Source organism: Sinocyclocheilus grahami, unplaced genomic scaffold (genome assembly GCF_001515645.1).
Source record: "Sinocyclocheilus grahami isolate Dianchi unplaced genomic scaffold, SAMN03320097.WGS_v1.1 scaffold1389.1, whole genome shotgun sequence".
NCBI lineage: Eukaryota > Metazoa > Chordata > Actinopteri > Cypriniformes > Cyprinidae > Sinocyclocheilus > Sinocyclocheilus grahami.
The window spans coordinates 56,756-68,995 of record NW_015506568.1 but is presented as its reverse complement, the minus strand read 5'-3'; the positions used below and the strand labels follow the sequence as shown (position 1 = coordinate 68,995).

Sequence of the window (12,240 nt, the reverse complement as noted above, 5' to 3'; positions counted from 1 at the left end):
GAATATCATGTTGCTTTTTCACCTTTCTCAGTGTTTGTGAATTTTGTACGTTCGGAAGCAAAAGCACGCACAGATCCAAGTTTCAATACATTTCCTCATGCAAGATATGAGAAAGGAGAAAGATTTGAGAGACAAAGACAAATGCCAATATCCGTTCACAAAACTCAAGTTAATCCTTCTACTAGAGCACGAGCCGAACAGGAAAAGATATCAGTCAGCCCAAATAAATTCTGCCCAATACATGGAAAACCCCATCCTTTAAGAAGATGCAGAGGGTTCAGAGAGAAATCTATACAAGATAGAATGCAGTTCCTGAAAGAGCAGTCCGTGTGCTATCATTGCTGTTCCTCCACTGATCATCTTGCCAGGTATTGCACTGTGGAAGTTCAGTGCAAAGAGTGCGGTAGTGACCGTCACCCATCAGCCCTTCATCCAGGTCCTGCCCCCTGGAAATCTCAGGCATCTACCCCTGCCTCAGAGTATGGCGGGGAGAAAGACAAATGAGTTAATCATGAGGTTACATCTGAGTGCACGGAAGTCTGTGGAGAAGGTTTGAGTGCACGGTCTTGTTAAAAAATGTGTCTAGTTTCGGTTTATCCAGCTGGACACAAAGAGAAAGCAAAGAGGATGTATGCTATCCTAGATGAGCAAAGCAATCGCTCCTTGGTGAGAAAAGATTTCTTTGACATCTTTAACATAAAAACAAGCCCATTTCCATACACACTAAAAACATGTGCAGGGCTTCTAGAAACAGCTGGTAGAATAATTTTTTATTTCATTGTGGAATCCATTGATGGGAAGATACGTCTACCTCTCCCTTCTCTTTTAGAATGTAATCAGATTCCAAATAATCGTACAGAGATTCCGACTCCTGATGCAGCGTTCCATCACAGCCACCTGAGACAAATAGCACCGGAAATACCACCTCTCAACTCCAATTCTGAGATTCTTCTATTACTGGGCAGAGACATCCTACAAGTGCACAAAGTGCGCCAACATATTAATGGCCCGAATAATGCCCCCTTCGCTCAAAAACTGGATTTGGGCTGGGTTGTCGTCGGGGATGTGTGTCTCAAAGGAGCTCATAGGCCATCTTCAGTTCATACTTTCAAGACTTTCATCTTGGAAAGTGGCCGGCACAGCTTTCTGAGTCCATGCTACAGTCAAATCAAGGTAAAAGAGAAGTTGGATGTTAATCCACAATGGCAACAATCTCTAGAAGCCTCACCCGAGGACCCCTTTCTGTTAGTGTCTGATGGTGAAAAGATTGGTCGTTCAGTTTTCTCCTACACAGCGAATGATCATAAGATTGCTCCATCTGTGGAAGACACTAGGTTTCTCCAGATCATGGACAAAGAGGTTTTCCAAGACAGCTGCAATAGTTGGGTTGCTCCGTTACCTTTTCGTGAGCCCAGACAAAGTCTACCTAACAACAAAGACTATGCATTGAAACGTCTTCTTGCACTGAGACACACTCTGAACAAGCGACCGCAAATGAAAGCACACTTCCTGGAATTTATGGACAACTTGCTAAAAAATGAGCATGCAGAGATTGCACCGCCTCTTCAGCATGGTCAGGAAGTGTGGTACTTGCCGCTGTTTGGAGTGTATCATCCTAGGAAACCTAATAAAATACAAGTTGTCTTCGATTCAAGTGCACCCTATGAGGGAGTTTCACTGAACAGTGTGCTTCTCACAGGCCCTGATTTGAATAGCAGCTTGCTGGGGGTCCTGATGAGATTCCGTAAAGAGCCTGTGGCTATTACTGCTGACATACAGCACATGTTTCATTGTTTTCGAGTTAGGGAGGATCATAAGGATTATCTTAGGTTCCTGTGGTACAGAAACAATGACCTTGACAGTGAGATTGTGGATCACAGAATGCGTGTGCATCTTTTCGGGAATAGCTCATCACCAGCAGTGGCTATCTATGGCCTACGGAGAGCAGCCAAAGAATATGAAGAGAGTTTCGGCAGTGACACCAGAAAGCTGGTAGAGAAGGAGTTTTATGTTGATGACATGCTAAAATCATGTGCTACAGAGGCTGAGGCGATCGATCTTCTCAAACGTACACAAGAGATGCTTGCAGTGTCTAATCTTAGACTGCACAAGATTATCTCCAACTGTCCAAGTGTGATTGAAGCTTTTCCTTTGGAAGATCGTGCTGATGGCATTAAGGATCTGCAACTTTTCTCAAATGGCCTTCCTATCCTGGGTAGTCTTGGTGTGTCCTGGAACATTGCAACAGACACTTTCATGTTTCAGATGATGACAAGCCTTTCACTCGGAGAGGAGTTCTATCTACCGGGAATGGCTTGTATGACCCTCTTGGATTCCTTGCGCATGTTACCATACAAGGGAGGTTACTGTTGAGGGAACTTACCAAACAAGGCGAGAGCTGGGATTCACCTTTGCCAGAGGCAGTTTCGGTCTGAATCACAGGAATCATTTGAGCTTGTGGATCCAGCCTCAGATCCTGAGATACGCCCACAAGTGTGTACGAACCTAACTGAAGTTCCCAAGTTCACATGGAACACCGAGAGATTAAGGAGGTTCTCTAACTTTAACACTCTCATCAGAGCGATAGCACGTCTGATTCACATTGCAAGTTCTTTTGTCAAACAATCACAAGATGTTAATTGCAGAAGATGGCACATCTGCAGCATAGGTCCTTCCGAAGAAGAGCTGGAAAAAGCAAAAATCCTTGTGCTGAAAAATGCTCAATATGAGAGTTATCCAACAGATATTAAAAACATAATTGCAGCTCACAACCTTCCTCATAAAAGTGCATTGAGGAAACTATCTCCTGTCCTTGACAGCAATTGATTACTTCGAGTAGGAGGCCGTATTGCCAAATCAGGTCTGGAACCTTGTGAAGTCAACCCTATTATCATCCCGGGTACACATCATGTAGCAATGCTGATCGTGCGACATTATCATGAGGCTGTGAAACATCAGGGCAGACACTTTACAGAAGGTGCAGTTAGAGCCGCTGGATTTTGGCTAGTAGGAGGTAAAAAGTGTATACGCAGTTTGCTTTTCAAGTGTGTAATCTGCAAGAAGCTGCGAGGGAAGACAGAACATCAGCAGATGTCTGACTTGCCAGCAGAACGGCTGACGGTAGCTCCACCCTTCACATATGTGGGTGTTGATGTTTTCGGGCCATGGGAAGTGACTGCCCGTAAGACCAGAGGAGGTCAAGCTAATTACAAGAGGTGGGCAGTTATGTTTTCATGTATGTGCACAAGAGCTGTCCACATCGAAGTAATTGAAGCAATGAGCTCTAGTAGTTTCATCAATGCCCTAAGGAGATTTTTTGCTATCAGAGGGCCAGCTAAACAACTACATTCAGATCGTGGCACAAATTTCGTTGGAGCTTCTCGAGAACTCAAAATGGATGAATCTAGTGTCAGTTCAGAGGATGTTCAGAAATATCTGAAGGAACAACATTGCACCTGGAAATTCAATCCACCTCACGCATCTCATATGGGTGGTCACTGGGAGCGAATGATCGGGATTGCTCGTCGCATTCTTGACTGTATGCTTCTTAGTGATAAATCTTCCCGTCTCACACACGAAGTCTTAACAACATTCATGGCGGAAATTACTGCAGTGATGAATTCACGGCCTTTAATCCCAGTCTCCTCTGACCCAGAATTTCCTTTTATTCTCACCCCTGCCACTCTTTTGACACAGAAGACAGGTGCAACACCTCCCCCACCTGGAGACTTTGGGAATAATGAGTTGCTGAAGGAAGAATGGAAACAAGTACAAAGGTTAGCCGACATCTTCTGGACAAGATGGAAAAAATAATACTTTAGTACTTTGCAATCCCGACGAAAATGGCAAGACAAAAAAATTGATCTAAAAGAGGAGGATATTGTCTTGGTAAAGAACATTCAAGTTAACAGAAATGAGTGGCCAATGGCAATTGTTGTAAAAACTTCACCAAGCAAAGATGGATTGGTGAGGAAAGCTGATGTTAAAGTGACTAAAGATGGCATTCAAAAAAATTCTGTCACGTCCTATCTCCAAACTTATCTTTCTTGTGTCACCTGATGACAAGTTATAATTTTTGGAATTCTTAAAATCGAAGGCGGGGAGTGTTCTGGACAGAATTGATTTAGATTTTTCATTGAATTTATTATTTGTATATGTCTACTCAAGTAAGGACTTTAATTTTGAAAAGCAGTCACATAGTTCAAGAAGCAGGAAGTTCGAGCAGTACTGCAGTGAGTCAGCAGAATGTTGTAGCTGTTCTGTGTGAGGCTCATTCTGAAATATCTTCTTTCTTCTGTTAGACGCAATGTCTGTGAGTACGCAGTGTTGAATGTATTGTGTGATACATATAAGAATGTTATTTTGATATAATTATGGTGTATATTTTCTGTATATTAATTGTTTTTTGTATATTTTTACAGTTTCACAGTTAAATCATAAACTTCAGAAACGACTTGATGTCTCAAGCGAGGTTTTTTGAGTCACTGTTTAACTTACTGGATAGTTAGATGCCAGAGAAGTCTAATAAGGCCAGTATACGATCTATGCATTATGTGTCTTGGTCGGGAGCTTGTGTGTTCAGTACCTGAGGGCTCTGAACGCGCTCTTGTCAGTGTCTCCAATGAGAAGCTCCGTTCGCATTTGTCCCTCTTCTCGAGTGATGAGTGACAGGCGTTTGCGTCTCACAGTTTGGGTCCCGCTGCTGCAGAGGCACAGCGAGGACTCGGATCATGGGATTTGCGGCTTAGGACACACAATCTATGTGTTATGTACTGGGGAAGTCGTGACCTAATGGTTAGAGAGTCGGACTCGTAACCCAAAGGTTGTGGGTTCGAGTATCGTACCGGCAGAGATTGTAGGTGGGGGGAGTGAATGTACAGCGCTCTCTCCCACCTTCAATACCATGACTGAGGTGCCCTTAAGCAAGGCACCGAACCCCCAACTGCTCCCCGGGCGCCGCAGCAAAAAAAATGGCTGTTCACGGTGTGTGTGTGTTCACTGCTGTGTGTGTGCACTTTGGATGGGATAAATGCAGAGCACTAATTCCGAGTATGGGTCACCATACTTGGCCACATGTCAAGTCACTTTATGTGTCTTGGTCAGGAGCTTGCGCGTTCAGAGTCCAAAAGCACTGAACGCGCAAGCTCCTGACCAAGACACATTGTCAGTGTCTCCAATGAGAAGCTCCGTTCACGTTTGTCCCTCTTCTCGAGTGATGAGTGACAAGCGTTTGCGTTTGTCTCCTGGGTTTGGCTCCTGCTGCTGCCGAGGGGTTAAGATGCTCTTTTGTGTTATCAATCCCGTGTATAGCGCTTGAGTCGAGCAGTGCCTGAGGGAATGTGTGCCTCCGTGTTTGAATTCGAACACTTGAGGGCATATTCTGCTTTAGTGTTTGTCTCAGCAAAAAGCACGTGCATTCAGAGTTACGCGCTCATTGTGATGAGTCATCATGTCTAGGCTCCGCTCGCGTTTGTTCCTATTCCCGAGGGATACGGGACGAAGCGTTTGTGTTTCGCTGCCCGGTTCGCTGTTGCTGCGGCACAGTTTATCCCAGCTCACGGTGATTGCTTTGATCTGCTGGATCCGCACACCCTCTCTAAACGGGTTGTCAGATGCTGCAGATACTATTGGGTTGTTATGACGATGAAGTGTTAGCATGGAATCGTTTCAGCCAGATCCTGCAAGATCGTGGGCGGAGCTATATTCAGCTCTGCCGTGCCTCTCTAATATGCATGTTATTGTGTGTGGAGAGCCTTACTGGGTGTGAATATATTTTAATACTCTGTGAAGAAATGCTTGTGAGCTTTCGTTTCCAGGGTGTTTCAGCACCTAGAGTGGTTATGGGGAATGTTCCTTCCTGTACTAAGCCAGACGGGTATAGGAGTGGGCTGCTGACCTAGGGTATTTTTAAGTGGGCGGTCCCTTTGAATCCCACTTAGTGAGTTTGGGCTGAGTACACTGCTCCCCCTCTCCAGGGTTTTAAGTGAGCAGTTCCTGCTCAGAGTGTAGCTGTCTGCGGATGGTTATGCTCCAGCTCAGGCTTTCTTTGATCTGGAATATGGTGGTCTGAGGGCAGCTATGTTCTAGCCTGGCTTGGGTTCCCCTTGGCACCAGTCTCTGTCCTGTCTTCAGCCTTATCTGAGGGAACTGCTATTCGAGGATAGCTGTGTCCAGCCCTCTAGTGTTTTTGGCCACGGGTTACATCAGGCTTTGATCTCGGACTGATGATGTTTATGTGTTCGCTCTTAGTGAATCATTTACTGATGGCCCGGATCTCCCTCTTGTGAGCTCCTGGTCAATGACATGGTGCTTTGCTAGCCTACCATTGGACTGACACGGATTGGGGGCCTCCTTAGTATAGTCATCTGAGGGTGGTTATATTACAGCCATTGTTATGGCAGGACGGGCTTACTTGAATACAGCTATCTGAGGCTAGCTGTGTCTTAGTGGCAGTTGCGGTTAGCCCTCTCCTGGAGTGATCCTCTTTCCTAGAGCCTAGCTATCTGAGGATAGCTATGTGATAGCTCAGTGATTGCTCCCCTGCCTACGGTTTTAAATAGCGGTCTCTTGAACCCTTGCCTAGACAGCGCTATCTCCCCTGCTAGGGTTGTGAGTAGATAGCCCACTCTCTGTGGTATGGGTAGTCTCAGTCGGTCCCCCTTATGGTAGCCCCTTCCTAAAAACCTAGCTATCTGAGGGTAGCTATGTGCTAGTTCAGTGATTGCTCCTCTGCCTAGGGTTTTAAGTAGCGCTCTCCTTGAGCCATTGCCTAGACAGAGCTATCTCCCCTGCTAGGGTTCTAAGTAGATATCCCACTCTCTGTGGTCTGGACAGCTTTGCAGGAAGGTTTTTTTCTGGCTATCTAGGCTAGCTGTGTATGGTTATTCAGGTCTACAAGCCTTCATAAGACCCTTAGGACATAGCTATCTGAGAATAGCTGTGTTCTAGCTCAGTAGCTATTTCTCCTTTCCCGGGATTTAAGTACCCATCTTTGAGCTCCTTTAGAGGCTTTCTAGTTAGTCTCTTCAGTGGTCTTGTGTATCCAGGCTTATATGGCTCACGTAGCATAGCTATCTGAGGATAGTTGTGCTCTTAACTTGGGTGGGATGTTCCCCTTCATCTAATCAGTTTCCCCATTTCTGCCAAGTTGTGTGAGCGGCTCGTGGCACAGTGGTATGGCCTCTTTCTGAGGAAAGGCTTAGTGTTCATCTGTCGCTTTCTTGGTGCTCCCCCACCAGGTGGACAGGCATGCGCCTCAGCATGGCATGGCTGTATTCGTTCCCCAATGTTCCCTAGAAGGGGAACGTCTCGGGTTACACATTTAACCATGGTTCCCCGAGAGGGAACGAGACGCTGCTCCCCCTCGTCATGCCTTCAGACTGCCTGTTTACGTCTCCTTCAGACATCTAAGTGGATGACGTATTGAGCAGGTGCCCTTTTATACTTCCGTGCATCCCGCCTATGACATCATGGGCTAGGTGGACCAATGTATTGCCGTTGTGTCATGCAGGCTGCATTCCCCAATGTGCCCCCTAGGGGCACTCTAATAAACTTATTAAACATTACCTAATGATTAACAGATAATTATTTAATGTAATTTAAAATGCTAACAAATGTCATTAAACTTTGGTTTCACTTTATTTTAATGTTCCCTGTAACACATTCTGTTGACTATAAGTAACGTTGCACCTATATCTACTGACTCTCATTAGAGTGTTAGTAGACTGGTAGGGTTAAGCCTGTGTTATACTTTCCGCGTGAGCAATCCGGACGCATACATGGACAGCGCGGACGCGGACTACTTGTATTTATACTACCGAAAGCATACGCTGATGGTCCACTCTGTGGACGTGTTCCATAAATGCATAGTAGATCGTCTTGAACAATAAACAAACAAACATGTGAACAAACAATTGCCCAGAGTTATAGTCTTTAAATAGTTTTATCGATGGATTATACAGGTTTGATGTAGTAATGGGCTTCTTCACACAGCCTGCGCATGACCAGTAGCCTACTGACACAAAAAAAATGGTCACAAAAAATGGGAGGCACGCGGATGTCCATGCAGAGCCTCCGCCCACACTCTCCAATGACAATTACGTCACACATACCATAGCGGACCCTAGCGGACTCGTGGACGCGGAAAGTATAACACAGGCTTTAGGGATAGAATAAGTTGACATGTACTTGCAAAGATAGTCAGTAGAATGTCTACTGGGAGACATGCACAATAAAGTTATTTTATATATTAATTAGACAGTCTATTAATACTCTAGGTGCATATAGGTATTTACATATTGCCAACAGAATGCTCAAAAGGGACCATCAAAATAAAGTGTTACCTAAACTTTTTATTCATATGATCAAGCACATCTTGAAAATCTACAAATTATTTTAAGAGGTGTTATAAAATTATTAAAGCTTTCGTTAGTGCACAACATTTTTTTCTGTTATTGAGGTGGGATACGGTAAGGTTAGGGACAGGATTGCTGGTTGGTTAAGGGGTCAAAAGTGTAGAGGGGTCTGATTGATTACTAGGGAACACTGTTTAGTCTATTTATATTACATTGTTTTGATAAATTAAGCATTTTCTTGAAAAAAAGATTTATTTTCTACTGTTGATTTATGACTCAAGAAATATTCTGTTTAATGATACACAATAATTGTCACGGCTGGATAGAGAGGCATACACAAGAAGAAGGATTCAGACCTTCTTTATTAACACAAACTTAAGGAAAGCTTAAAACGGTAAGTTTTAAAACTGAAACATAACTTTAGCTGTTGAAACTGAAGTGTAACAGTCCTTATCTTAATCCTCTTTAGGAAGATCCAGCAAGACGGTGGAAGACACAGAGCCATGGAGATCCAGAGCGATGTGGAGAGACATGAGGTAAGGTATGCAACCTTGAGACCAGTCAATGAGATACTGAGGTGAGTGAAAAGATATAGTGCTCCAGTAAGTGACATCAGGTGTTCGTAATTAGTAATCTGGTGATTGTGAATGGGTGTAGGTGGCTGCTGTGGCTGATGTGGCTGGTGAATCTGTGACAGTACCCCACAACCGCGCCCCCTAGGAGCGGGATGATCTGGTGCGACTGGTGGAAGTCGTAGTGGTGTGACTTTCCCAGGTACATTCTCATTTGCTCACCCAATCTTAAGGAACACCAAGATTGGGTGAGTAAATGAGAATGTCGTCGATGTAGATGATTACGAATTGGTTGAGCATATCACAGAAGATTTCATTCATGAAGTTTTGGAAGATGGATGGTGAGTTTGAAAGGCCATTTGGCATAACCAGGTACTCGTAGTGCCCAGATGGTGTTATGAATGCAGTTTTCCATTCGTCTCCTCTTCGAATGCGGATTAGATTGTAACCACTGCATAGATCGAGTTTTGTGAAGATCCGGGCACCACGGAGCTCCTCCAACGAGGCTGGCACCAGAGGGAGTGGATAGGAAAATGTGATGGTTTGGGAGTTGAGTGCTTGATAGTCGACACAAGGGCATATGCCTTCATCCAATCCGTTCAGCTTGGAAGTTTCCGATGCGAAGAGTGACTTCCGGGGTGCGATGACGGTTTTCTTTGAATATTGGATATTTGGTAGATGGTGGAATTACAGTGTCGAGGGAGCTTGATTTGAGTGAGACTGATGGAGGAGATGAAATATCCTGAAGCTCCCGAATCCACCAAGACCTTGACTGGAAAAGAGTGGTTCATGTACATTAGAAGGGCATCAATGTAAGGCATACCTGAGACATCAGGATGAATATGGACCGCACTCACCGCTGAGCGCGTGGGGTGAATAGGGCAGGAGGGCAGAAGGTGCTCCTGGGACCCAGAGTAAATACAGAGCCCTTGGGTGACTCGGCGAGCCCGTTCCGTGGTTGATAGATGATAACGGTTAGTTTGCATCGGCTTGGGTGCTGGAGGAGCATTGCTTGGTGAGGCGGCAGCGGATGAGGAATCCTCGGTGTGACAAGCGGTTAGATGTTTGGAGATGTGTAGCGCTTTTTGCAGAGAGCTCTCTAGACCCACGGTTTGCCAAACACCTCGCGGAAATGATCCAAGAAGGCATCATAGGAGCGCACTAGTGGACTGCGCAAATTCCAGAGAGCTTCGGCCTATTGCAGCGCACTTCCAGACAGTAGAGAAATGAATGCGATCTTCACTCGATCATTCACAAACTGATGGGGTTGTAATTCGAAGTATAGTGAACACTGGAGTAGAAAACCCCTGCAGGCGGCCGCCTCACCGGAGTAGGTCGCGGGTTTGGCCATGGGACATGCAGAGTCCGATGGCATGACGGTAGGAGGCTGAAGGGATTCGCGGAGTGCTTGAACCAGTTCGGTGAAGGGATCTGGGGTAAGTGGTCTCGGTGACTCCATAACAAGCTTCAATCCGTTAATTTTCACTTCTGTTTTGATGGACTGGTCTTCTGTCACGGCTGGATAGAGAGGCATACACCGGAAGAACGATTCAGAGTTTCTTTATTAACACAAACTTAAGGAGAGCTTCAAACGGTAAGTTTTAAAACTGAAGCATAACTTTAGCTCTTGAAACTGAAGTGTAACAGTCCTTATCTTAATCCTCTTTAGGAAGATCCAGCAAGACGGCGGGAGACACAAAGCCACGGAGATCCAGAGCGATGTGGAGAGGAATGAGGTAAGGTATGCAATCTTGAGACCAATCAATGAGATATTAAGGTGAGTGAACAGATATAGTGCTCCGGTAAGTCACATCAGGTGTTCGTAATTAGTAATCTGGTGATTGTGAATGGGTGTAGGTGGCTGGTGTGGCTGATGTGGCTGGTGAATCTGTGACAATAATATAATATAATGTAAGTGTTGAGGCAATAAAGTTTTGGACCCAAATTCCAATGTGTGTTATGTCTTTAGCAAGCAAACTTAACTAACCACCCATTATACAGACATTGATACAGTAGCTAAAATGTTTTGGAAGATGGATTTATGGTGTACTTGCTAATTGAAAAAAAAAAGTTACACAGTGTACCTTTTAATACATAGATTTTTATTTATTTTTTTATCAAGAGAGAAACTTCAGAAGTAAAAGACATACATAACGTATCCATTTGTTTTACATATAATCATACTGTAACAACTGAGATATTGGAGATAATTTTTTGTAGAAAGTGTCAGTAATTAAACCATAGAGACAGCTTGTAAGCAAATTTAGACTAATGAACTGCATTATTTGGTGAAAGCAGTGTTTATTTCAACCAAAGCATTTATTATTAATATTTGTAGATTTTTGTTGAAAATTGGTGTATTTTATCATATTGCCAAAAACTGCAAAAAAAAAAGTTTAATCAAAAGACAGGAACAAGCTATCAGTGATTGTATCAGTAGGGAAAGGGAGTGTGAGATAGAAAACAAAATATAAAGCAATAAACTAATAGCATGGCAAACAGGAGCTGTAGGATTAAAATTAGACACACAGAGACTCTTTTGAAGCGAGGAAGACAGAGAAGGTGAGTGCATCTGTACAGAGAGAGACTATGAAGAGATGTTCAATCTTCATTAAAGCTCTATGAATCATCTACTACAGATCAGTCATGCATTATACAAAAAACATTCAACATCAGTTTATGCATTCATTTGAATACTCATTTTGATCTGCTTCCTGGTTTGAGCTGTTAACTAACAAACGTTCACTTAGACTTATGGTGCAACATTAAGTAACATTAAAAGGATAGTCCAACCAAAAATTAAAATTCTGTCATCATTTAGTCAATATATTTGTCTTGTTGTTTTGTCCAATAACAGTATTTACTAATTAACTAATAACAAGTGCTGTATAACATATTAATTATTACAAAGTGTTATCACAATGATTACCAGCTAGTTTGATATTGCTTAAGCAACAAAGTCCTGAGTCTGCTGCATCAGTCTTTGCTGAAAGCTGAAGATTTATTTTATGTTTTATCCCATTTATTCACCATTTGAAACGTCCTATTTTTCACACTTTGGCATCAGTACAGCTCTCGGTCTTTAGAAAACAGCCATAACCCTTCAGGGGAAGGAGCTTGAGACTTTAAACTGACCAACTGCAGCTTGTTTTTCACATGTCTTTTCTGCTTGCTTTTTGCATCTGAGTTTCTGATTAATGCAGAACCCCAGCATCTTGCGAACACGAGACTATTTGTCTTCTGTTATACAGTATTGCAAAAATACACTTTGCCTCAAACTGACAGCCAAGCTTTTTCAAGAGAAACCTTTTCAT

General features: G+C 43.6%; 1 pseudogene; it reads left to right on the top strand.

Annotated features, from left to right (window-relative positions):
* Positions 1–2,468: 2,468 nt before the first annotated feature.
* LOC107569860 (uncharacterized) lies at positions 2,469–4,059 on the top strand (annotated as a pseudogene).
* Positions 4,060–12,240: the final 8,181 nt, after the last annotated feature.